The sequence below is a fragment of the Coptis chinensis genome, chromosome 5, assembly GCF_015680905.1.
Source record: "Coptis chinensis isolate HL-2020 chromosome 5, ASM1568090v1, whole genome shotgun sequence".
Lineage (NCBI taxonomy): Eukaryota > Viridiplantae > Streptophyta > Magnoliopsida > Ranunculales > Ranunculaceae > Coptis > Coptis chinensis.
Window position 1 is genome coordinate 48,540,221 of NC_141460.1, and position 23,023 is coordinate 48,563,243.

A 23,023-nucleotide genomic window follows, 5' to 3' on the forward strand; every position below is an offset into this window, starting at 1 on the left:
AAGCCCAGACTTTTTAAGGATAACCTGAACATGACTCACCCATTTACTATAGGAGATTGGATAAATGATACCCGCATCTAACAACTTGAGAATCTAGACTCTCACTACCTCTTTCATGTTAGGATTAAGTCGTCTCTAAAACTCACGGGTTGGTTTCACATTTTTCTCAAGATGAATATGATGCATACAATCAGTTGGGCTTATACCGTTAATATCAGCAATATTCCACCCTAAAGTTGCTCTATTTAAGAACCCTAATCAATTTACCCTTTTGTTCACTATCAAGATTAGAAGCAATAATAACCGGTAAAGAATCATCAGGTCCCAGAAAAACATACTTAAGAGTATCAGGTAATGGTTTCAACTCTAGCTTAGGAAGACTCTCAATGGAAGAAGCTAGCAGGGTAGACTCAGATGCAGTTAGGGGCTCTATTATGGCTCTCCACGTATCAGTTTCTAAAATTGGGGTTGCATCCAGCAATGCATTAACTTCACAAATGACATCATCTACATCACAACCACTACCATAATTAGTTAAGCAAGACTCAAGAGGGTTATCAGAATAACTCTCCAAGAAAGTCTTGTGAACTATACTATCAATAAGATTAACATCTTAAAAATCATTAGGTTCAGGAGGCTCTTGACCCACATTAAACACATTAAGTTCTGTAATCATATTACCAAAAGAAAGCTTTAAGACTCCATTATGATAGTTAATTATAACATTAGAAGTGGCTAAAAAGGGGCAACCTAAGATGACCGGAATATGGTGTTTAGGATCTTGAACAGGTTATGTATCTGGAACAATAAAATCAACAGGGAAATAAAATTTATCAACCTGAATCAAAACATCCTCAACAATACCACATGGAATCCTAATAGACCTATCTGCCAATTGAAGAGTAATTGGCGTAGGTTTCAACTTACCAAGACCAAGCTGTAAATAAACCGAATAAGGTAACAAATTAACGCTAGCTCCTAAATCAAGTAATGCCTTCTCAATCATATGATCACCATTAACACAAGAAATAGTAGGGCATCCTGGATCTCTAAACTTAGGCGGGGTTCGGTTTCGGATAATAAAACTCACTTGCTCAGTAATGAAAGCTTTCTTGTGCACATTCAACTTACGTTTTTGTGTATAGAAATCTTTAAGAAACTTGGCATAGGAAGGAACTTGTTTTATAGCATCAAGTAATGAAATATTAATTTGAACTTGTTTAAACATTTCCATTATCTCATTAAGATTAGAACCTTTCTTAGCCTGAATCAAACGTTGGGGAAAAAGAGCTTTATGTATATAAGATGGCATAGGGTTAGTCTCCACAGCAGTAGGAGGTTCTACACCCTTCCTAGAAGTATTATGACTATTAGATTCACTCACATTACTCTCCTCCTGCTCACATTATATAGGGTCAGATCTGACCTCAGCGTCCCTAGGCATCTCAACCCTATTATCAATATGTTTACCACTCCTAAGAACAGTGATAGTTAGACTTGGCTTGCTCCCACTATTCTAAAAATTGGTCTAGGCGGTCTCTAGGCGCTAGGTGGTGCCAAACCGACTCGCCTAGGCCTTAGACGTTTAAAAAATCGGTGGACCAACTAGGCGGGTCTAGGCAGTCCAATCAAGTTTTTTAATTTTTTTTTGAATGATTAAATGTCGAAAAATAAAGGCATGTGTAAGCTTAAGATTTGAATGAGTTTAAAAGACTTAAGTCTAATGTAAATTATATGCTACTATAACAAAGAGTATGTTTTTATATGAAGTCAATATTCCTCAACTATTACACATTTTTGTAATAAGTATCTTTGTTTGTGTTAATTTTTTGAGTCATGGTAAATGATTTTCTTCATTTCTTGTAGTATATGTGTGTATTACTATATATATTAGGAAAAAAATCCATCTAGTGCCTAGCCCGTCTAGGTACTACCTAGAAGGCCTAGGCACTCTCCCACCGCCCAACTACCGCCTAACATTTTTTAGAACACTGCTTGCTCCTGGTGAGCTTGGTTCAAGTTAGAACCTATTTCCAACTGACCCCTTGGGTTAGCCACTGGTTGACTAGGAAACCTACCCTTATCCCTCTCATTCAAATTACTAACAATCTGACCCATTTGAACTTCCAACTTGGCAATTTATTGCAAGTTTGGTAGCAATTGTTGTTGGATATCTTTTCGAAATTGAAAAGTGACCTGTGTTAACTGAGCAAGGTTTTCCTCTAAAGGTGAGGGTTTCGGTGGTTGGTGTGCATAATGTTGCACTGGGTTCGAGTCACCCACAGGACCTCCCTGATGTATACCCTTAGACCAAGACAAATTGGGGTGGTTACGCCACCCAGGGTTATACGTGTTAGAAAAAGGATTATTGCCTGGCTTTTGGTATGAATTAAAAGCATTGACTTATGCAGGTACGCCAGGGCAATTATCTATAACATGATCAAGACTATCACATAAAAGACAACTAGGGGCCTCGATATTGTTAACCGGAGCTGGAGACTTTGTCTCTCTTTCTAGCACGAGAGCTTCAACTCTTCTAATTAAAGTAGCCATCCTAGAGTTCGTGTCAAATTCTTTGTCAACACGAAATAAACCATTCTGTGTAGTACTACTAGCCACCTTCTTAGGCTCATGACTAGTTTCCCATTGCTGGACCTTCTCAGAGACTTCTTCTAAAAAGGTCCATGCTTCATCTATAGTCTTATCACAAAAATCTCCAGTACTCAGGTCTCAATCATAGCCTTAAAATTAAAATCAAGACTCTCACAGAGAATCTGCACTAGCCTACCCTTCTCTAGGCCATGGTTAGGACACTGCAAGAGCATGTCCTTAAACCTCTCCATACACTTCCATAATGACTCTCTATCATTTTGGCAAAAAGAAGACAAGTCTTTTCTAAACGCAGTCATCTTATGATTAGGGAAAAAGTTCTTTAAAAACACAATGCATAACTTTTTCTATCCCATTATGGAATTCGATGGGAGAGTGTGAAACCAACTCTTGGCTCTTTCTTTAAGAGAAAATGGGAATAATTTTAATTTTATAGCTTTGTCACTAAATTGTTGAAGCTTAATAGTCCCACAAATATCCTCAAATTCCCTTACATGAAGATATTGATCTTCCTCCTAGGTTCCCCTAAACTTAGGAAGGAGCCCCAACAGATTGGGCTTCAACTCAAAGTGATTAGCATTGGTTGCAGGGGGAACGATGCAAGATGGTCGTGTTGTCCTAGTAGGATATATGTATTCCTTAATAGATCTAGGTACTTGGGCAACCAAGTCATTGTTATTACCCTCCATGTCAGCAAAGAAATGTGTATTGCCAACAAAAATTACGAATACCTCTAACTCGAGATTTCTACTTCTCCTATGGAGAGTGCGTTCAATCTTAGGATCAAACGGTGCAAAAAGTGTGTTATCAGATCGAGTTTCTACCATAAACTACTTATAAAACCTAAGACTCTAATAAATGATGCAGATGATGCAAACACAAACAATATCAAATAAATATTTCAACCCATATTGAATTTTAAATATTGTTTAATATATTTGCTCCAAAACCCAAATAACACGATTCCCAGTTCTTATGCAAAAGCACCGTCACTCGATCCACGTGTCAAAAGGGCTTTCCTAGTGAGTGGGCCAAAACTTATCCTACTGCAAAATGCCTAAGGATGGTCAAGGTGATTTAACCTTCCTAGATGCAAGAAATAATGAAAACAAGCAAAACAAACAAAGTCCAAGCCCACAAAGGAAAGAGACTTACCTCCGACATGAGCTTTCGAGGGCTACTTGCGACGCCGGGTGACGACAAGCAAGCAACTTCACAAAGTCCACACCAAAATCACAACTATCAACCTTATAAGAAGAAATCTTTGCTTAACTATCTACAAAAATAACTAAAATTAGACACGTAAACTATGAATTAATATAACTACGACTAAACTTAAACTACGAATCATGATAAATAAGACTTTAAAACTCAATTGTACCACTACAATCCCCGGCAGCGGCGCCAAAAACTTGATAGAAAAATAAACAGTCTAATTAAATAGACTGATCTAATCCTAGTTAAACCGCAAGAGCATAGCTATCGTTGAAAATAGTTGTGGCAAAAAGGTCGATCCCACAGGGATTGCTACTTAGGAAAATGATAAGAAGAAAAACGAATAAGTTTTACCTACGAACAAGCAATGAAACTCAAACGTAAGTAAAACTAGAACTATTTTCCATTCTAAAGTATCAAAGTTTTCTACTCTCATTTCAATGCAATATGTTTAGAGTAGAGAATTCGTTCCACTCCTAGTTTGTTTAGGTGTAACGTGTCCTAGTTCGTGTTAAAGCCAACAAAGTCGTGAGAGTAATGGAATTGAAATTAACTACAATGGTGAATCAAACAATCAAGATGATATGATTCAAACTACGGAAATACTAAATTGACAATATGAGGAGGAATTAGGGGGATTTGATTCCACCTTAATTCGACTTAATCAAATAGCGAGGAATTGTCATAATACGAATTGCAATGCTTTCGCATAGAAATTGGGTCTTTCTAATCCCTAATTGTTCATGGTAATCTCTACCAAACAACTAGCATGTGAAGCAATCAAACCCATTCTCATGGTGAACTAATTACTTTCTAGGATGGAATCGATTATTACAAACAATTCTACGCTAACAACAATCGAGTTTCATCAAGGCTTCCTCAAACCCCTCTAATGGAGGTTTTAGCCTTGAATCCTTATACTATCATTTCTAAAACAAGAACAATCAAAACAAGTCATTATGAAATAAGTAATTAACTTTATTGATCTAATTTAATAATAGTCTAAGATTCAAAATGAATTAAAATTGAATTTAAAACTAATTTAGAACTAAGATTATGAATAACTACTTATCAAATTAAGACAAACTAATTTTGAATTTAAGACAACTAAAGCTAAATAAGAATTGAATCATAAAACTAAGTTGAAATAAAAAAAACTAATTCTTTATTATAAACTAAATCTGATTCTAAATAATACTCATTTCTTTGTTCTAAAACTAATTCTATGAAAAATAACTAGATCCAAACTAAGTTCTTGGAGTTTTGCTAAGTAAAAACTAAGATTAAAAGTAATTTTCTGATCTAGAACTAGGTTACTTATGAGGTAAGCTTTTGTCTGTTGATATAGAAGAGACCAGATCCACAATTTCATGCATGGGCTTGGAGCCATATTTTGGGCCGGAAAATCGAGCCCGAAACTTCAGTACTTCAGTCCACAAAGGGCTTTTCAGCTAGAAATGACTTCAACAGCCTTTTTCATCCACTTTTTCTCCTCTGATTGGGTTAATGCTTAGACCATTGGAAAGATCTTTCCAAGACGGTCATTTTGACATAAGGTAGGTCCAATTCCGAGGTCTGAGTCCAAAGATACGGCCTTCGAAATTTCTATTAACTTTTATGCATTATTTCTGCCCGCGTTAACTTTGACTTTTCAGCTTTGACCGGGCTTTAAAAAGGTTTTTTCTCCTTGAATCTTGGCTTTTAATCATAGAACTTCTAAGCAACCAACTCTTGCTCCATTATCTACCAAAAGGGGTGCATTTCTGCACATATTCGACTCCAGTGCCTGAAATACATAAGAACATGATAACAGTACTAACTCTTACTTATTAATCACATAATTGGTCTAAAAGTAATATTGTTAAGGGGTTAAAACTACAGTTTTGGGCTCTTATCAAACCACCCCCAAACAACATTTTTCTTGTCCTCAAGCAAATATGAGAAATTAAAATAAGTGACCAAAAATAGAGTTCTAACTAATCTCGTTTCGCCGAGTGCGATTGCATTGACCATATGCAACAAGGCCTTAAACCACTAGAAATTCCCTAGTGGATGAGTTATAACCTCGTAAGAGTTTTCCAGTGAAGGTACTCACAAACTTCATCTATACTATAACGACTAAGAAATAAAACTATTGTTTCCTTATTTATTCTCAATATCTATCCATCTCACTAGCAATGAATACAGAATAATCAAGTCAAAACCTATGCTAATTTATGCATAATAATCCATCATCTACAAATAAACATATATACAATGAGCAATACTATGAAATGCACTAACAGGTCCGTTTCTGAAACTTTGGACTAGCATCCTTAAGTAGGTCCTCACATAAAAGTCAAGACAAAAACACTCTGATTTTTCCGCTCAAGTTTCACTACTCTAGTGTTCAGTGGGCACACTTTACCTTACAATCTCAATGACACACAAGGAAGTCAAAGTCGATCAAACACATCTGCCACTTACTATCATACTAACCTATTCCTAATTAAGCTAGAGGTCTTTATTAGGTGTTGCGGGGATTAGGTGATGGTTTTAAGAATAAAGGAAATGGATATTCAAAAAGAACCAGTCTGAGATAATAGAATCTTCATATTATGTAACTAGAGAAAACTTTGTTCTTTACTTTGCTTCTACACTTTGTTTCCATCCTTAGCCATTTTTTTTCTTTTTCTTCTTTGGCTTTTGACTCCTTTGATTATGTTTTTAGAGTTATAATTCTTTATTTTATTTTTATTTTTATTTTTATTTTTTTATTTTTTTATTTGGATGGAACTTTCTTTTCTTATTTGAAGCAACTAAAAATTCTTGATTTCAAAGGTCTTTCTCTTTTCTATTCTTCATCTCTATTCTCAGACTCATTCAAAGAATGGGTAGGCTGATTTTTATTTTTATTTGTTTTGTAAAATGGTAAAGGATTTACGGGTTATGAAAGGCTCAGAGGGGCAACTAGCGGAAAAATAATTTCATAAGGTTTGAATTTCTGGTTATATCTATCCAAAGAGGGCCTAAATTATTGGTTAGGATATGGTTTAGTGATCAAGCAAGTGGACGTGTGATTTCTCTTTTCGGAATTTACTTCTCCCTTGTGTCATTTTCTCGAACATTTCACTCATATAAGGCTTTAGGCTATATTCTCACAAGATTTGTAGAATAAGTACTCTAGCCTAGTTTTCAGAAACTTACTGCGAATACAATATAGATACTCATGCAATATATTTATAGAAAGATGCAAAGATTATTACCTACATATTAACCTAAGTATCTAAAAACTATTTTAATGCAAAAGCTAATGTGAAACTTCTAGATTATTAAGAGCATAGAGAAAGAAACAATACCAATATTCCTAAGTGTATAGCATAAACTTTTTATTTTTATTTTTGAAATTTTGAAATTTTTAATAGAAAACAAGTGCATATTATATATATCTATATCCTAACAGATGCCTTAAATTATGTGTGTTTCTATGCAACACCCAAAAAAAAATCATGCTTTGTCTTCAAAGTATTGAAATAAAAAGGGCAGAAAAATACCATGGAAATGCATGAAATTTTGGAACATCTACAAAACATAGTTAAAACATACTAATATAGATAAATAAAAACAAACACAACTCTATATGAGTTCCACCTGTTATGGGGTAACAAGAAGTAAACTGCTTTGGACATAAGTAGACACTAACTGAAACTAAAACTTACCTTATCTCCAGCGTTTAAGCGTCATCCTCCTCCTTTTCATAGGAACGAGGTTCTTTTGCATCCTACCACGCTATGATAACTTGCCAAGCCCTTTGCCGTGTATCATCAACCCGTGCTAACCTGTCAAGCATTACTCGGTCTAATGGGGTGTATGGAGCAACCAAATGAGGTTGCACCTACTATTCTGGCCCAGTCATAACTCGAAATGAACAAACAATGCAATTGGTAGGTCTCATGATTTCAACCCAACCCAATCTGTGAACTGGGTACAGAATTTAGGTAAACAACCATGCATGATGCGACATACCAAAACAGGCATAAGAAGATACTTATGCCTCATGTTATGGGCTCTTGCTAGACTAGCCACTAAAACTCTTGGAATGTCATATAAGAAACGTCCCTCAGCTAAAGCAAGAAAAATGTCACCAGCTATATTATTTGCAAAATAAATCGCCACTCCCCTAAAATATTCATCAGGATAAATAACATGGTGGTGCCTACGTTCAGGGACAGGCTACCAAGGACTATGTTATATTGCCCTTGGTCCATTACACGAAATGCCCCTCCCCCATAATACTCGTGAAAATAAGCATAGTTATAGAGGTATGCATTATTAGTCATATAACCCCACGTGTTTGGAGGATCCGGCAAAGGCACTCCCGAAACCAATGCTACCGAAGACTTACTTAATGCAATTGTCGTGTCATTAACTACGACGGAGAATTTTTGTTCTCCATCGGGTTGACAAAAGAATGTAGCATTATCGTAGAAATATGTAGTAAGTTGAGGTGAATACTAGTCATCAGGACTTACCAGTAGATGCCGCCATCCAAACTGCATGATCCTCTCGTGGAACGATCCTCCAAAGGTATCACTTCCCAACAAGTCTTCGAAAAACTGCTCAGGTATGACTGTAGGAGATGTCATCACAATAACTACTCTCTAGAATTGCTGCAAACAGCCCTGGAAAACTCACAAAAAATCAGAAAATTAATGCGGCTGCGAAGGTCAGGGCACGGGGTGCACTCCTATCTTAGGTGAGGTCTAGAGAAGAGAGCGCGGGGTGCGCTATGAGTTGGCCTTGGTAGGGCACAGGGCACGCTCTGGTCTTGCTCGAGTTCTAGAGGCTTCAGCGCAAGGAGTGCTCTAGAATGGTGTGTGTAGGGCGCAGGGCACGCTTCGTGTACTCTAAGCAGGATGAAGTGAAAAACAAAAGGAAAAATTTAGAGGTCCAAGGTGAGAGATGCAAGTGAGGGGTGTGGGTTGTGAGTGTAGAATGAATCAAGTATGTATAGGGTTTTAGTTTCTAAAATGAATATTAACAAGTTGCCATAATTTTTAAGACAATTGCCGGAAACAAAATATTCTAAAACCAAAACAGAAACAAGTTAGGTGCATATTCCGAATATAAACTAATAGTTTTTTGGTTTATTTCAAAATAGCATCTTTCTAATTCTATTCATTGAAATTCCCTTCTACAACAATATCTAATCTTAGCCACACCCATATCGGCAACATTCCCAACAACTCATATTTCCACGATTTGCAAGATATAACTTCTAAAATGGTGGACAAGATAAAAATAATGTGAAAAACAATAATACCAACCCCAAACAATTCGAGAAGGTAGGAGTCATTCAAAAATCATCGCATGCTTAGACAAAAACCAAATTAAATTCAAATAGAAATTCAAATAACAATTAACTACAGAATTCAAATTTAACTACTAAATTTAACAACTCAATATCCAATTTACTAAAAACAATAAAAAACAACAAATTTCCTAAACCACTAGCCATGAGATGAAGATGGGCCCTGAGAAGAAGATGGGCCCGCACCATTCGTTCTTCCCCGATGGGTGGCATGTGCTCTAGGATTTCCACTTGGCAATACCCATTTTGTCCCTATGCGCGCAAAATTAAAAATGAAATTCTCAACTCGTTACCGGTCCAATTTTTGCAAATGAGATATGAAAATGATTAGGAGAGAATTTCTAATCCAATGATCCATAAAACACTCTAGTCTAACTGTGGTTGACATATAAAAAAGTGAAAAATGCCTTGAAGTGCGCGAATGATGTAAGTTATGCGAATAAATGAAATATAAATTCATAGATAATGTCAACCCAAATTAAAATACGATTAAACAACATAAAAAAAAAAAAATAGAAAGTTTAACAATCAAGTATGGAAATACCAACACCCCACCTCCAAATAAATTTTATAGAACAGAATTTAGAAAATTTGTTTTAAACATGGGTCTTTTAAAGTCACCCGAGACTTCCAAGATTACTATTTTTATGGTTTTGATTTTTTTTTTCTTTTTTATGAATAAAGATTAATATAAGGAAAATGAAAAGCAATAAAGACATAATTCATACCATAGAGAAATATGACTAAAAAATCGAGAGAACATGCAAGAGTGGAAAACGTTAACTATGTTAAACGTGGACTTAGGACCCGGTACTTACAGCCAGACACTCCATAAGGAGGGCCTAGTTACCTGAATGGTGCACTTACCAACATATAAGATTGGAATGGAGTACACCGAAGAATAAAATGAGTCTATTATAGTCAGATACTCAAGACTTTATCTAAAATATATGTATATAATGAACATATAGTTTACCATATATCAACAACCGAAATAGTTGTGGATTGTTCCATAAATAATTATCACAGAAAACATATCCAAACACCATCAAGCACCATGATTTCCCATGACGTGGCATAACAGAATGAGAGAGAATACTGAGGAATGTATAATCTAACCTAGCTTGCAAAGTCTTCTTGTTTTTCAAACGAAAGGGTGGGCAAGTGAATGATTGTGAGAAAATGGGTGGTTGTGAAAGATATGGTTGATATGGATGAATTGTAGAAGTAAGAAATGGAAGAATTGAGAGAGTGGGTTTATCACAACATGCATTGTTGGGATATGTTGGTAAAATCACACAACTGAAAATGAAAGTATCTGGTGGCTTTGTAGGTAGTAATTTTGTATTAGGAGAATTGAGAAAGGCATGAAGCACAGGAGAAACAAGAGGGTCAAGTGCAAACTCAAGGTTCCTTTGAAAAGGTGGAGGGCACGGAACATTGATGGAAGGTGAATGCGTCACAAAGAAATGTGAGGTGGGTGAATGGTGCTCAGCTAGAGCTCGCAGGTCTATATCATCAGAAGTTTTTAGATATGCAAGACATTCTTCAATAGGTGGGTTAGAAGAATCACTGGGATAGTGGGTAAAAAATTATTCTTCTGTCATGGCATCAATGTTGGAACTTCCAAAGATAAGAAATTGGTGCATCTGATTATCAGGAAACGTGTTGTCAAAATAATCTTGAGCTAAGCTCTCGATCATGCTAACCTCTCCATCGACAGTCGTATTTGGGAAATATTTTGCAGTTTTAAAAACATTAACTTCAATAGAAAGATGACCAAAAGACATGGACATCGAACCATCGCGACAGTTTATGAGCGTGTTGGCAGTAGCCAAGAAGGGACGCCCTAAAATGATAGGAATAGAGTCATTAGCGACTTCTGTGTCGAGGATAACAAAATCAGCAGGATAGTAGAAATCCTGAACCTTAACAAGTACATTTTCAACCAAACCCTTAGGATACTTAATAGACCGATCCGCTAATTGCAATGTCATTTTAGTAAGTTGCATCTCTAGTAGACCTATTTGTTTATATAAATAATAAGGGAGTAGGTTAACACTTGCCCCCAGGTCTAATAACATGGTCATCGTGTGGGAATCTCCTAAGGTGCATTATATAGTAGGACGACCAGGGTCCTTGTACTTAACGATTCCATTATGTTCGGTTAAAGTTGGAAATTGTTCAGTTAGAAAGGCGTCTTTAGGAATATTTGTCTTACGCCTAGTAGTGCACAACTCTAAGGGTGTGTCATCAACAGTGACGGAGAATTCTTGTTCTCCATCCTGGTTACAATAGAACTTAACATTATTGTAGAAAAATTCAGTAAACTTAGGTAAATACGAGTCATCTTCACTTACCAGAAGATGCCTCCATCCGAACTGCGTGATCCTTTCACGGAACCAATGTCCATAAGACTCGCTCCCCAACAAGTGTTTGAAAGACTGCTCCGGTATTACTATAGGAGAAGTCATCACAAAACTACTCTCTAGAACAGCTGCAACTATCCCGGAACAACCATCGTAAAACTTGAAATTTTTGGTGCCCACAGGGGTTAGGGCGCAAGTGCACTCAATGTACGCCTAGGATGGGCGCGGGTGCACTCTGTTGAGTTCCAAATTCTAGGCACTTGGGCGTAGGGTGCGCTCACTTTTAGCCTGGGATGGGCGCGGGGTGCACTCAGGATGAAAACTAGAATTCCAGTGTTTTGGGCGCAGGTGGCACTCAGGTTTGTGCTGGAGAGGGCACAGGTCATGCTCAGGGTAGAATTCCTCGGCTTGATCTTTGAGGGCAGGGTGTGCTTTCCATCAGGCTTGAGTGCACTCGGGGAGTTGTAAGGCCGAAGTGCGAAGGAAAAATAAGGTAAAGTGGGAATGAAAACGTGAGAGATGAATGTGAGATGTAGTTGGGGTTGTGAGTGTAGAATGAATGTAGTTTTTGTAGGATTTAAGTTGCTAAAATGAATCAGGAAGTTACCCAAAAAGTTTGAAGGCAATTGCCGGAAATAATAAAATTTCTAAAACCGAAAACGGAAACAACCCGTATTCTCTATTCCAAAACAAACCTAATATCTTTTAGGTTGAATTTAGGTTAGATACTGCCTAATTTATCGAAATTTCATCCTAACACAATATCTATTTATAGTGACGCCCATATCGGCAATATTCTCAACCCTCACTCCAAAACAACTTCTGAAAATAGATGATCGTATAACGAATTAGGTTAGGCTAAATAATACCACCCCCAAACAATTTGGGATGGTGGGATAAATGATAAGAACAACGCATAATTTGAAATTAACCAACTTATATTAAAATTGAATTCCAAATAACCTACGACAACCAAATTCAAATTTAATTACTAAACTAATCTTTTTACATCTGTACTAAATAAAAACAAATACAATAAAACAAATCAACTCATTAGATCCCTAAACCACTCGCTGCTAGTAGTGGAATGCGCTCGAGAAGCAGATGGCCCTTGGGCTTCCGATGGGCCAGAGCCATCCGTCTTGCGGCAACGACGCTCGTGCCTCACAGACTACTCCTCCGAAGAAGAACCCCCCTGGGGTGGAAAGCGTGCAAGCATGTCATCTCGGAACTGGCGCTGAGCGTCCATCTCAGCCCTCGTCTGTTCCCACCGCTCATCCTCACGCTGGGCACGAGTCTCGAAGTTATGATGCATGGTAGCCTGCTGAGTTCGGAGGTCTTCACAAATAGTATTGAGAGAACGCATGCCACGGTGAATCACAGCCATGCGTTCTGCATCCAACCTGCACCTCTCCAAGGCATCGGCATCAAAACATGTCGTGTCATCCTCATCCTCCGAGTCACTCTCCTCGACTACCCTCTCTTCATGCAACCGCCAAATTCTCTAGATACAATCCATATAAATATGATGATTTCGGTGCTCCTTCAGGCAAATCCTATCAAACCTCGGAGTCACTCTCAAGGTTATCATGATCTTCGTTATCAAAACAGGAAGAGCTGCAATACTCTTTCTAACTCCCATAATCATGTTATACAAAAACTCCAAAATACAGAACTCATACTTCTGCTCCTGGAGTATCCATGGAACGTGAAGGCAGTTCAGGCCGATATCACTGACTTTCTCCTTCCCTATGACATTCCTACCAATCCATCGAGCTCTGACCCGGTGGTTGGTTCGAGAAAACGGCCGGTGAACACAATGCGATCTCGCATTATAGTTCCCTTCCGCAACAGTCGTGTTCATCAAAGGTTCTACAGTAGTAAACTGGGAATCCTGTAATGTGGCATCGAGATGGTGTCTAGGTGGAATGCATAAAATCTCAGCCAATAACCCAGTAGTAACCTTTCTCCTCCTCCCAGCCACCTTAACAAAAATTCGATCCCCATTCAACTCCCTCGTCCTAAAAAACTCTCGGACCAAATCTTCGTGGTAAAAATTGTCTATCGAGTACCACAAGCCACTCCAGTCTCTCCTAACCATCTCGTCACTGTAAAACGGCGTGAAGTGGTCGGCAGTAAAAGCGTGCTCCGGTAATATCCGACGTTTTTAAGCCATTGGAGTTTTTATAAAATGTGTGGGTTTGAATAAGGTAGGGGACTTGTTTTGAAACACCCTAACTAAAAATAATGGCAGGAGGCTCGGTGGTGGTGGTGGCAGTCGAAATTTTTGAATTTTTGGTGGTGTTTGGTTGTTTAAGTTGGTGGAGGTGGTGGTGGTTATAGTTTGGAGGAGATTTGGGGTGGGTTTTAACTTTGGGTGTGGGTGTATTTAGGTTTCTTATTTATTTATTTTTTTTTAGGTTAGGTTTTTTAAGCTTTGAAATTTGGTAATGGCAGTTTGAAGAATGGAATCGCGACTGTTGGTGTCAAGGAAAGAGACGCACGTGCGTGCGAAGTTGGGCCCAAGCCCACTTGATTTTCGGATTTTGATTTTTGGATATTTCGCGCAACTTCAAACTTAATTTGCTGCTTCGTTATCGGGCCGATTTTTGCGAATGATGTATGGAAATGATCAAGAGAGAATTTCCAATCCAATGATCCATAAAACGCTCTAGTCCGACTGTTGGTGACATGTAAGAAGATTGAAAATGCCTCGAAGTGTGTGCATGACGTAAGTTATGCGAACGAATGAAATCTAATTTCATAGATAATGTCAATCCGAATTGTAATATAGTTAAACGGTCTAACCAACACAACTAGAGAGTTGAATAATCCAGGATGGAACGAACACCCCACCCCTAAACAAATTTTAGCCACAGAGTTGATAAAATTTATTTTAAAAAGTGGGTCTTTTAAAGTCAGATTCCCGAGACTTCTTAACTTGTGTGTGATTTTAAAATAATTTTTATTTTTATTTTTTATGGATAAAATTTGATATAAGAAAACAAGAAAGCATTAAATGCATAATTCACACCATATAGGGATATGACTCAAAAACTGAGAAAATATGCAAGAGTGGAAAATGTGAATTATGTTAAACGTGGACTTAGAATCCTGTACTTACAGCCACACACTCCATAGGGAGGGCCCGATTACCTTAATGGTGCACTTACCAATATATGGAAATGAAAGGAAGTACACCAATGAAAAAGGTCAGTCCTCATAGACAGGATCCTGTAAAAGGACTTCATCTACATCAGGGGACAATAGCTCGTGAAAATGTTTCAACCGTTGGCCATTTACTTGAACGGTACTGTTGTCCTTGGGATTTACCAAGGTGATTGCCCCGTAAGGGGTGACTTCAATAACCAGAAAAGGACCAGTCCAACGGGTTTTTAATTTTCCTAGAAAAATATGTAAACGAGAATTGTAAAGTAATACCTTTTGACCTACCACAAACTCTTTGCGCAAAATTTGCTTATCATGAACACGTTTCATGTTAGCTTTATAATCTTTTACGAGGTCATAAGAATCGCTACGGATTTCTTCAAGCTCATTTAATTGCAACTTGCGCTTGACACCTGCTTCATCAAAATTGAAGTTAAGGCTTTTTATAGCCCACATAGCATGATGCTCCAATTCAACGGGCAAATGACAAGGTTTCCCAAATACAAGTCTAAAGGGAGATATACCTATAGGAGTTTTGAAAGCATTCCTATATGCCCATAAGGCATCAGATAGACGCTTTGACCGATCTTTTCCTATCGGGATTCTGAGTTGTTTCTAAGATCTTTTTGATTTCCCTATTAGAAACTTCTACTTGTCCGCTAGTTTGTGGATGATACAGAGTTGCTACCTTATATGTAACTCCATATTTCTTCACAATAGATGCAACAACTCTATTGCAAAAATGTGTTCCACCATCACTAATGATGGCCTTAGGAATGCCAAATCGACAGAAAATATGCTCTTTAACAAAAAACACAACTGTCTTATGGTCAATGCTACGGCAAGCTATGCCCTCTATCCACGGCAACTAGAATATAGATGAATCCATGGGAAACATGAAAGGGACCCAAGAAATTAATGCCCCATACGTCAAAAATTTCTACCACCATGATTGGATTTAATGGCATCATATTACGCTTTGTGATTCGCCCAAGTTGTTGGCAATGAATGCGCGCCTTGTAATGCACTTGGGCATCTTTAAAAAGAGTAGGCCAATAAAACCCACATTGTAGAATTTTAGCAGCTGTTTTCATACCACTGAAATGACCACCACACTCTTTTTCATGGCAGAATGAGAGAACCTCATTATATTCCCACTGGGGAATACAACGACGAATAATTTGATCCGTACAATACTTAAAAAGGTAGGGCTCATCCCAGTAGTATAGCTTAACTCTAGCCAAGAACTTCTTACGTTCATTTCTTGACCAACCATAAGGAATAGCATCAGCCGCTAAATAATTCACGATGTCAGCATACCATGGTTTAGAAAAAAATAGCATACAAATACTCATCAGGAAAAGAGTTGGGTATGGACTCTGAATTACTATGATCATCGTTTGTCAGTCAAGATAAGTGGTCGGCAACTATGTTTTCGACCCCTCTTTTGTCCTTTATTTCTAAGGTGAACTCTTGTAGGAGGAGAATCCATCGGATTAATCTCTGCTTAGCATCCTTCTTTGCGAGAAGGTACCTAAGGGCTGCATGGTCGGTGTAAACTAGGGTCTTAGAACCAACCAAATAAGGACGAAACTTATCTAAAGCATAAACGACAGCTAAAAATTCTTTTTCAGTAGTTGTATAATTCCTTTGAGCATCATTTAGAGTTTTACTAGCATAATAAATAACATTGGATTTATTATCTAGTTTATGTCCCAAGACAGCACCAACTGCATAATCAGTAGCATCACACATGAGTTCGAAAGGTTTAGACCAATCGGGAGGCTGTATAATGGGTGCAGAAGTTAAAGCAGCTTTTAAAGTTTCAAAAACCAGTTTACAGTTAAAATTAAAACCAAAGATGGCATCCTTTAAAAGCATATTAGTTAGTGGCCAAGCTATTTTCGAAAAATCTTTGATAAAGCACCTATAAAAACCTGTATGACCTAGAAAGGCTCAAATATCACGGACAATCCGTGGAATAGGTAGAGTCGCTATCTTATCTAGTTTGGCCTTATCAACTTCTATGCCATCACTAGATACAATGTGACCTAGTACTATGCCCTTTTTTACCGTGAAATGACATTTTTCCCAATTTAAAACTAGACTCTTCTCTTCACACTGTGTCAAAACCTTAGATAGGTTAGACAGGCAGTAAGTGAAAGAGTCTCCATAGATAGAAATATCATTCATGAATACTTCCATGAAAAGCTCTACCATGTCACTAAATATATGAAGTATACACCGCTAGAAGGTACCAGGAGCATTACAAAGGCCAAAAGGCATTCGTTTATAGGCATATGTTCCAAAAGGACATGTAAAAGTAGTCTTTTCTTGGTCATCAATATCAATAATAATTTGGAAATAGCCAGAGTAGTGATAACAGTAATTTTACGTATTCTAACTATCTATGCGTAAACACAAATAATCAATTTACGTAAATACGTGTTTATATCAATATTCCTACTCTCAATAATGAAGTAATATCAGAGAGTCAGGATTCGTTCCACTCTTAAACCTTTAAGACTTAAATAGAATTCAACTACTCGACACAAGGAACAATGGTGAGAGTAATGTGTTATATGAAATATCTATTCTATGATTATACTACGGATTCAATTTATACTAACAAGATACGATAATTCAACTACAGAAATACTAACTGGACTCTATGATAAGGAATTAGGGGGATTGATTCTGCCTTAACTCTACTTAATCTACTAACCAAGAACTGTCGCACTCCAAATTGAAATGCTATCGCATAACAATTGGTAAATCTAATCCCTAACTATTCATGGCAATCTCTACCAAGTAATAACTAGCATGTGAAGCATTAAACTCATTCTCATGGTGAACTAATTACTTCTAGAATTGAATAGATTATCAGGACAAATTATAAGCTAACAAAATCAAGTTTTCTTCAAGGCTTCCTTAACCCCTCTAATGGAGGGTTAGCCTAGAGTCATTAAACTATCATTTCTCATGGAATCTAAACAAGGCATAATATAAAGATTTGAACTTTACTTGTTTAAACTCAATTCGAAACTACTCATGCAATAATTGAATTAAACTAATAATGACAAATAAGTAAATCTAAGGATTTAAGCTAATAAATAAATGAAAATGAAACTAGATTATGGAGAACTAATTAACTTTATTTATCTAATGAATAGAAATAACAATAATTTAATACTAAATTTAAGGCAAGAATAAAAACTAATTAATTAATGTAAAACTAGATCTAGAACTAAGGTTTAATGGCTACTTTTCTTATCCTAACCTAATTTATTTTCTAACCTAACTATCTACCATTAACAAAGAGCTAAGCTTTGGTTTTATATGTTCAGATCCAAAAATCATGCATGGGCTTGGATCCATGTTTTGGGCCAGAGAATCAGGCCCAAAACCCAATTCTTTCAGTCCAAAAAGGCCTCTTCAGCTGCAGTTGACTTCGACAGACTTTTTGTCCACTTTTGCTCCTTTGATTGGGCCAAATCTTGGACCATTGGAAAGCTCTTTCCGAGCTGGTCGTTTTGACATAAGGTAGGCCCAATTCCGAGGTCTGAGTCCAAAGATATGGTCTTCAGAAGTTCGTTGACTTTTTGTGACCTTTGTTTACGCCGCGTGGACTTTGACTTTTCATCTTTTGACCGGGCTTTACAGAGGCTTTGTCTTCTTGGAAATTGGCCTTTAATCACAGAACTCCTTAGCAACCGACCTTTGCTCCTTTATCTCGCTAAAGTGGCACATTTCTGCACATAATGGACTTTGAAGCCTGAAATGTATAAAAACATGTAATCAGTATTAACTCTTACTTATTATTCACATAATTGGTCTAAAAGTACGATTGTTAAGGGGTTAAAACTACATTTTTGGGCTCTTATCAAGTAGCCATCCAAAAAATAGTAAAAACATGACCAACTAGACGTTCTAGCATCTTATCTGTAAAGGGTAATGGAAAATGATCCTTTTGTGTCATGGCATTTAAATGTCTGTAATCAATACAGATTCTCCATTTCATAGGACCATGTGTGGCAACATATTCACCCTTGGCATTACATGCCATTGTAATCCCTGATTTTTTTGGAACTACATGAATGGGAATGACCCATTCGCTATCAGAGATTGAGTATATGATACCCGCATCAAGTAACCGTAAGACTTCTTCCCTAACCACTTCTTTCATGGTCAGGTTTAAACGACGCTGAGGTTCACGAGAAGTCTTTGCGTTATCCTCCAAATGGATATGGTGAGTGCACACATTAGGGTCAGTTCCCTTAATATCGGCTAGGGACCAACCAATCGCAGAACGATGTTCCTTAATCACCCTGATTAAATGTGTCTCTTCCTCCTTAGATAATAGAGAAGATATAATTACTGGATGGCTACCATCCGAATCAAGTTGAATATATTTTAACTCAGGAGGAAAAGGTGTAAGTACCGGGGTGGTTGGTATGTCAATAAAAGCTTCTGGGGTGTCCTCATCTTGAGTAATGAATACTTGCTTAAGCAGCAGGTCTTCAAACTCTGTATATGGAGCAACCGAAGGTTCTACGATTTGTGTAGACTCGAAGATGGTGTTGACTTCTTGTACATAGGAGTCATCGACAAAATCTAAACTTCCATGCTAATCTTGCGTTAAGCTCTCGATCATGCTAATCTCTCCATCTATAGATGAATCTAGTAACTGTTTCATCATTTTAAAAACATTTACCTCAACCGAAAGATGGCCAAAAGACAAGGACATCGAACCATTTCGGCAGTTTATAAGCGCGTTGGCAGTTGCCAAAAATGGACGCCTTAAGATGATCGGAACAGAGTCATTAACGACTTTTGTATCGAGGATAACAAAATCAGCAGGATAGTAGAAATCCTGGACCTTAACTAGCACGTTTTCAACCACACCCTTAGGATACTTAATAGACCTATCTGCTAATTGCAATGTCATTTGAGTAGGCTGCATCTTTTGTAGACCTTTTGTTTGTATAAATAATATGGGAGTAAGTTGACACTTGCCCCCAAGTCTAATAAAGCAGTGGTCGTGTGAGAATCTCCTAAGCTGCATTGTACAGTAGGACGACCAGGGTCTTTGTACTTCATAATTCCATTATGTTCTGTTAAAGTTAGAAATTGTTCAGTTAGAAAGGCGTCTTTAAGAATATTTGTCATACGCCTAGTAGTGCACAACTCTTTAAGAAACTTAGCGTGGTGAGGTAATTTTTTAATTGCTTCGAGAAAGGGTAATTTTTTTAATCGTTAGATTCTTGAATACTTCCTCAATCTCGTCAAAGTTTGTATCTCTGTTTAACATAGCTAATTTATGGGGAAACGGTAGTGTCTCTCTATGCTTAGCGTATGGTTCAACTAGATGTCTAACCTTTGCTTTTTGTTTCTTAGGTTGTGGTTTAACTGGTACCTCTACTGGGGTAGGCTCTTCAGTTTCCACTTCGGTATCTAGTTCAATCTCCTGTGTAGGGACTATTTGTGGGGTAACTATAGGCATAGTTACATTGTTGTCAACCACTTTACTAGAACGGAGAGTGGTGATGGCATTTAGCTCACCTATGTTTACATTTTCCGTACTAGTATTACCATTCACCTCAAAGACTGTGTTTGGTGTTTTAAGATTAGGTATCGCTTGTCCTGGAAACACACCTTTGGGTTGTAATTTCTCTTGAGCTAGCTGTTGTAAGGAAAGTTGGATGGCTTGCAAAATCTGTTGTTGAGATTGCATAAAGGTATTGGAACAATCCGATTGTGGAAAAGTGTTAGCTATAGGTTGTGTGACAGGAACTATGTCACGTTGATTATTTATGGGTGGGTTATGATAGTTATTATTATTAACCGGAACGATACCTTGATTTGCATTATAATTATTATTGTTATAATTATTATAATTATCCCTGACCTTGTGTTTGACCTTGTCGTGGTTGCGCTTGGTTGTTATAATTATTATAATTACCCTGGCCTTGGCCTTGTCGTGGTGGAGGTTGGTTATAATTGTTTGCTTGCCTAATATTTTGATTATTAAATCCTGGAGTTGTTTCTTGTTGATTATTTCTCCAACTGAAGTTGGGGTGTTGTCTCCAAGGGGCGTTAGGAATAAGATAACTATTAATTGAGCAAATGTTATCTTGTTGTAATGTTTGTTGTTCGTAAACTAAAGGACAATAGGAGTCGAGATGCTCTGGACTCAAACAGAAATTACATGGATTGGAGTTGACATTCATGACGGGGATAGGTTTTTGTTGGATAGAAATAGCCTCAACATTTTTAGTTAGAGATTCGATTAAATTTTTAAGTTCTGGATCGGGTTTCATCTCAAACATACCGGTGGCTTTAGCTGTCGTAGAAGAACTAGCGGAACGGGAGATATCATCACTACCCCCTCCAATTATTATTCCGCTTAGTCTGATCTTCTAAAAATTTATAAGCCTCTGAGGCTCCTTTACTTAAGAAACTACCCCCATTCATTATGTCAAGGACTTCTTTATGGTGGTGTAGAAGTCTTTTGAAAAAGGCACAAACTAACATGTCTTTCGTGAGGTTATGGTGTCGACACTCTATAAATAGATCGGTGAAACGATTCCAAGCCTCTGAAAATGATTCATGAGGATTCTGTCAAAAGAAATGAATCTTGGAAAGCATTTCATCGGTCTTCAGTGGTGGGTAAAAATGTTCCATGAATAGTTGAACAAGTTTACCCCACAAGTCCACAGAATTAGGCACTTGGGCAGTTAACCAAGATGCCGCCTTATCTGCTAAGGTGAAGGGAAATACCCTTAGTTTAATTTGTTCAGCACCTACCGTAGGATGGTGGAATGTAGTAAGGACTTGGTCAATCATACACATGTGCTGATAGGGCTTTTCATGGTCTAACCCATGAAAAATGGGTAACAAATTAAATATATTTGGGGGGATTCAGAAATCCCCCACTGGGTCTGATAGAACGATGCAAGATTTAGAGCTATCGTTAAAGGCTTTGTAAAAGTCAGAGAGAGGAGACTCTCTTTCTTCAGCCATTACTTCAGGTGGTGTGTGTTGTATGCTAGCTAGAGGTGTAGTGAGTGGTATACTAGAAAGACTTGTTTGTTGCCGTTGTCGGTTAATTATGTTAGGTGTTTTTCTTCGGCCCGACCTTAATCTCATGCAAGGCTAAGACCAATATTAATGAAACACAACAACACTCCAAACAATCCTGATATGCTAGTATGAACATCTAACAAAAGATGCGAGGTGTGGAAGAAAAGAGTACCTGAAAGCCTCCTTGCTTCACTTATGAATAACGTCTTGTTTACGCGTGCTCAGTGTATATAACAAGTTAGAACACTAAAAACTTTGAAGAAATGGAAGTTCGAAACAAACATGTGGAAATCAAAGCGGTTTCAGAGGGCGTGGAGTGCTTCAGAATATGCCTAGGCGGTAGCAGTAGCTTTCGGACAAAAGGTAGGATTCAGCGTGTGGGGGCACGGTGGTGGCTCCAAGTTGGCCTTGGTAAGGCGCAGGTGGCGCTCAGCCAAGGGGTGGGATTCTAGGCGTGTGGGCGCAGGGTGCGCTACACTTTGGCTTGCCTAGGGGGTAGGTGCGCTCCGAGTAATTTTTCGTGGAAACTTGCAAAGCTAAAATAGACAACCACCATGAGAATCTAAACAAGGGTGGGTGGGATATAGGACTTTGAAAAACTAAGAAGTCTACAGAAAACAATACTAAAGAGTACTAAGATGGCAGCGGCGCCATTTGATAGACGTAAAATTGAATAATTTACCTACGAAATGAATGATGAAACTCAAAACACAAGTGAAACTAAACTTAATTACGCGTTGCTATTAAAGATTTCTATACTCTCAATTCTATAGAAATAGAGTGGAGTAAAAAGTTCGTTCCACTCTTAGTTCTTTAGCATTCAAGTTTCCTAGATTGCCTAATCTATTCAAAGTCTAATGAGAGCAATGGTGGGAGTTATACTACGATGTGAATTAAAACTAGACGTAATATAAAGATTATAACTTTATTAAATTTAACTAACAATAATTGAATTCTAAATTAATAACTAAGAATTGAATAACAACAACTGAATTTAGATCTAACAATTTTAAATGACAAAATCAAAATGAACAAGAAATAACTATTTTATTTATCTAATCAATGAAGAACTATGATTCAAAGAATTAATCTAAAACAATGTATGAAACTAATTATTTTAACTAATTGAATTCAAAAACTAGATCTACAAGCTATTTTTAATGGCTACTTTCTATCCTAAGCTATCTAACTATATCTTTCTTAAGAGCTAAGTCTTGTTTTATGTAAA

At 37.4% G+C, this 23,023-nt stretch overlaps 1 pseudogene; it reads right to left on the reverse strand.

Moving 5' to 3' along the window:
* Positions 1 to 23,023, reverse strand: part of LOC147497750 (uncharacterized) — a 51,249-nt pseudogene that overhangs the window by 23,915 nt on the left and 4,311 nt on the right.